The following is a 5,449-nucleotide window of genomic DNA, read 5'->3' on the forward strand; positions in this document are numbered from 1 at the left end:
GAAAGAGTAAGAGGTGAAGTGCTTGTATTCACTTACAGTGCGAGAGAGAAACAACTATTCTCCAAAGTCTGACTCTACAATACTGAGGAAATTGGAATGTGCTCTGTCCAATCAGCGAAGCAAGGTCCGGTGTTTGAAAAGATGCTATTCTGTTGTTTCGTTTTACTATTTGCTAAGATGATTTAGTAATGCGTTAGTAATGAAGTCCCAAGACCTCTCTTGAAAACACTGAGTTGTCATTTACATCAGTGAATGAATGTCAGCACAGAGAAGCCAGGCGCCATGTCACACGGCACAAGGGACAGATGTAGGAGTTGGCCAACCCCGAAAGCTTCCTGGACATAAAACAGACACTTGGCTTTACCAAAGGCAAGGGGGAAAGCCCTATAAAGTTGGGTGAAGAGTGCAATTATGTTTCTTTTCTAACGAAGGAAATGTAATACTAATAGCAAAACCATCTGGGTTAGATTAAGTTCACTGTTAGGAGTAAAGTTTTGCGGAACATAGAGAGGCTCATCTGATCAAGTGCCAAAGTGGCCACTTCCACTGACAAGAGAGGGAAGGGTCACACTTGGGTCAGCACTCCACCTGATATTCTGTAAACACAGAGCCCTCCAAGTGGCCCTCCGGCCCCATTTTCACTGTTTTCCAAGTTGTCATCTCTTAGGATATAGGTGTTTCATAACTCTATCACTGGCAGCTGCTTTCTTATGAATTACTGTAGAATTTTAGGTAACTTCTTTCAAAATAGGGACTGTGATTTCTCCGTAACCACTAACACTAAAACTTATCCGTGTGTGTGTGTGTGTGTATTATATATATGTAAATATACACATATATGAAATACTGAATACTGATTACAAGAGGTATCTTGGTGATAATTGACTTTTTCATTTATTCAATTCTGATCTAAATTCCAATGAGCCACATTCAAGTTTTCCATACCATTGAAATTTGAAAGGTGAATGCACGCATAGGTCTCAAAATCTGGTTATTTTAATAACAGTTTTAAAATTTAAATCTCAATTTTTTTATTTTGAAAAACATGAGCCCTGTATGTTGATATTTTATCCAGATAATAATGCTTAAAAATGAATCTACTCTCCTTCTGTAAGCAAATAAAATTTTTAAAAAATTCATATTCTGTGATCTTATGTAGCTTTGAAGCCTATTTTAAACACACAATCATATTTTTATGTAATAATACGGTACTGTATTGGTTGCCACCCACAATTATTTTATGATATATTCTCTCTTTTTTTATTTGCCAGAAGGTGTGTGCGCTCACTGGAGAGAGCGACAGAGAGAGAGGTAGGGAGTGAGAGAGTGAAAAAGCACCCCCCATGGGGAATAGTCATGCCACAATTTCTTCTCTTCCATTTCTCCCTCCTTCTGGGATTTTGGGCATACACACACATACGCCCTGCATGTTTCTGAACCACCATGGCCAGGACTCCAACCATGTAGCTGGCCATGTGGGATCCATCCACCTTAACCACCACACCACCACCTGGCTCAATTCTCTTTGTTTTCTAAAGCTGTTTTAAAAATAAAACTATTTGAAGAAACTGAAGCTTAAATATCAAGAAACACAACCCTTACAAAACAATGTACTGATTTTTTTTTTTAATATCAGGCACTTGTAGAAAACTTCAAGAATCTAAAAGACTGAGTTGAATGTAGAAGTAATCCCTTCCAAGACAAACACATAAAAACTCTGGAGAAATATGTAAAAAATGATTTTTAAAATACGTAGTCAAGATTTTCAAAATAAAGAAATAAACATCTTCAAGTATCAGAATGAAGAAATAAACTCAAATAAGAAACATTAAGTGGAAACACAGAAAGAGTATTGGTTCTGGATAGAGACCAGAGACAAGCATTAGGCTTTTCTTTCTTTCCCAAATGGGGACCGAAGATGAGGCTTCTGGGATAAAAGAGAGGGACAGCTACAAGTGATTCATATGGGAGCTGGGAACACCAACTGTCTTTATGAAAATGAAGACTATAAAATCTATTCTCTTACAGGCCTGGGGAAGTGACCCAATCAAATCAGCAGAAAGAATGAGTAAACTAGAACCCAGGTCTGGGAAAAATTGCCCAGAATCCCTCAAAGAATGATACAAATAAAAATTTAATATAAAGAAGAGAAGTTCATAGAGATGGAACATAGATTAAGAAGGTCCAACACACCTCAGTCAGGGACCTTTAAAGAGAAAATTAGGAAAATGGGAGATAAAATAGAGAAGAAGGTGATGATTTGAAATATTCCAAGTGCTCAGATCAAATAATGAAGCATAAAGCCTGAAATTTAAAGAATGGAAAAGGGGGACCAGCAATTGGTGTAATGGCTATGTTGCTGGACTCCCATGTAATCACGGATTGAGTCCCGGACCCAGTGACTTAAACTCACTCTGAGCAAGTGTGTGTGCGTGCCCAAGATCCCAAGAGGAGAATGGAGGAGAAGTGATTGCGGTGTGGCCATCTCCCCTGGGGGGTGATTTCTCACTTTCTCACAGAGACTATCTCTCTGCCTCTCTGTCTTTCTAGCAAGTGCAAGCACCCTATAGCCAAAACCTCTCCAAAAAAAAAAAAAAGAAAAAAGAATGGAAAAGATATATCAGGAAGTTGCTACTTAGAAGAAAGGTGGTATAGCAATATTAGAAAAACTAGACTTGCAGGTGAGAAACATTATTTCGATTAAAGATAACTATTGCTTATTGATAAAAGGATGTCTACTAGGGAGATAGAAACAATTCTAAACTTCCATTTACCTCTTAGTAGAGCCTCAAACTATTTAATATAAACAAGGAGAAGCTGATAAACCCCAGAATAACATCAGAAAATTTTAAGATACCTTTCCAAGAAATAGTGACTCTAACTCACATAAATTAGAAGAAATATGGATGATGGGGCCAACAGGTGGCCTGGTGGTTAAGGCGCTGGACTTTCAAATGGCTAACCACTGCTCAAGTCCTGGACCTGGCAGTTTGTTTCCCCACTTTCCCTTTCTCTCTCTCTCTCTGGTCAAATTAAATAATAATAATAATAAATAAAATAACATTTTTTATTGTTTTTTTTTTTTTTTAAATTTGTTTTAGAGAGAGATATTTGCTGTAGGGCACGTGCGCTCACCAGAGAGAGAGAAAGACAGAAAGTGAGAAATCAATCCCTGGGGAGATGGCCATGCCACAGTCTCTTCTCCTCTATTCTCCTCAGGATTTTGGACATGCATGCACACGTGCCTGGGGAGAGTTTTAAGCTTCCGGGTCAGGGACTCAAACTGTGGTGGACTATGTGAAAGTCTAGTGAAGTAACTATCACACCATCTGCTGGTGCCAAAACAATTCTTTTTATAAAAGAAAAAGTAATGCAGATGATTTAACCACTTGACTAATAGATTTTATCTATTGGTCATACATAGGATCCCAACCCAATAATAAGAGAACTGTTTTTACTAAACCAAGAAAAAGAATTTCTCTGTTTACAATACAAAGTCTGTTCACAATACTATATTTTTTAAGAAAAAAATACTATAAACCAATTTGGGGGGAGAAAAAAAATCACCAAACTCACATACTTAAAAAACTAAAAAACATGTCTCACTGACCGATTGTGAAATCAAGTAAAATATTCAGTGGCTGTCTATCTATCCATCCATCCATCTTTAATAATTGTGAGTGAAGTCAAAGGGAATGTAAAGGAAACAGAACTCTAAACGTAATTATTGAAAAGTAACGACAGCAGTTAATCTATTTTATTTCCTTGGCTTGGGCACATGGCAGCTCCCCTACCCAACCTTCCCACAGACCTCTCCACTGGCCTGTCACTTGAGTGAGTATGCCACAGTGAAATGGCCCATTGAGATGACACTCTATTGGAAAGTTTTACGGTTTCATCAAAGTCTCTGAAATGCACACAGATCTCAGACCACACTTACCATCGGCCTCCTCAGTAATGAACGCGTACATCTGAAGCTTCAGAATAATACCCTTTCCCCTCCTAATACAAGTTTAGCGTTATCCCTGCCTCAGGATAAGTTTCCCAGGGCGAAGTGTTAATTTACCATGTATTAGCAGCAGTTCAGAATTCTGGCAGCTAGTGGTTCCCAAACTACATTCAGAAAGACGATGATGGTTGTACAACCTTAGAAGATGACGATGACACTACTTTTAAAATTTAAGTCTCCTGTCACTCAGCATTATCTAAAAAACTCATTTCATATTTCTGCTGAAAACTAACAAAAAATACACCCCAAGGAAATAACTTTTAAATCTCACTTATGAGAAATGTGTAAGAACTATTTCTGTTTACATTCACTTTGCCATAGTTTCTGAAAGTATGCTATCTTTTGGTGTGATCATTGATGACTAAGGAATGTATTAAGGTAAATCAGGCGGCTGGATGGATTTGCGGCCAGAGGCCTCCCTGAGTGCGCTGGGCGTGTGTGTGCCCCTGACCCCGGGCTGGCTGAAGCTGGGGTAGATCTCAGTATTGAGATCCTGTTAGGAGTACTGTCTCTCATCTCTGTCTTCCTCTTACTTATGGGAGAAAGAAAGAAACTTTACTTTTTACAAAAGAGAAATTAGGGGCCTGCAGGTGACTTGATGGTTAAGGTGCTAGATTCATTCCTACATCCCCGACAGTGGTTCAAATCCTGGACCTGGAGGCTTGAAAATCATGCAGGGTGTGTGTGCATGCATGCCCAAAATCCTAGGAAGAGAATGGAGGAGAAGGGATTGCAGCGTGGCCATCCTTTCCTGGGGAACGGGGGAGTAATTTCTCATTTTCCCTGTCAGTGTCTTGCTCTCTCCAGTAAATGTACATGTCCTATGGAAAAAAACCTAAAAAGAACTAGCACATAGAGAAATTCAAGCTGGCTTTGGGGCCAGCAGGTGGCATGCTGGTTGGGGGTACTGGACTCCCACATGGCTGACCACGGTTCAAGTTCCAGACCTGGTGGCTTGAGAATCACACCAGGGGTGTGTGTGTGTGTGTGTGTGTGTGTGTGTGTGTGTGTGCGTGTGTGTCCTAAATCCTGAGAGGAGAATGGAGGACAAGGGATTGTGGCGTGGCTATTCCCCCTGTGGGAGTGTTTGTTCACCTTCCCTCTCACTGTATCTCCAGAGAGCCCACATACCCTATGGCAAACCCACTTGCCCCCCAATAAAAGCCGGCTCTCTCTTTCTCTTGCTCTCTCTGTTTTTATACACACGCACACATATAAATATATTTATAAAATAGATATAAAACACATAAAGAAACAATGGCATTTGGAGGCACAGAAGCAGTTGAAAAACAAACTACGAAAGACCCTAGCACAGCACCCAGAGAGGTCTCTCAATCCACGCAGCTCGAAGTGGGCACTGAGACCCCTGGAGGGCCGCTTCCCCTGACGTGGTAGTTCAGCGTCCCCTTCCACGCGCTGGGCTGCAAGGACGTGGAGCCA

The 5,449-nt window shown here is 40.2% G+C and overlaps 1 protein-coding gene across 6 annotated transcripts in view; it reads right to left on the bottom strand.

Annotated features, from left to right (window-relative positions):
• ARHGAP24 (Rho GTPase activating protein 24) overlaps nucleotides 1-5,449 on the bottom strand; it is a 527,420-nt gene that overhangs the window by 1,805 nt on the left and 520,166 nt on the right. The window lies entirely within an intron of this gene.

This window comes from Tupaia chinensis, unplaced genomic scaffold (genome assembly GCF_000334495.1).
Source record: "Tupaia chinensis unplaced genomic scaffold, TupChi_1.0 Scaffold000094_1, whole genome shotgun sequence".
NCBI classification, from domain to species: Eukaryota; Metazoa; Chordata; class Mammalia; order Scandentia; family Tupaiidae; genus Tupaia; species Tupaia belangeri.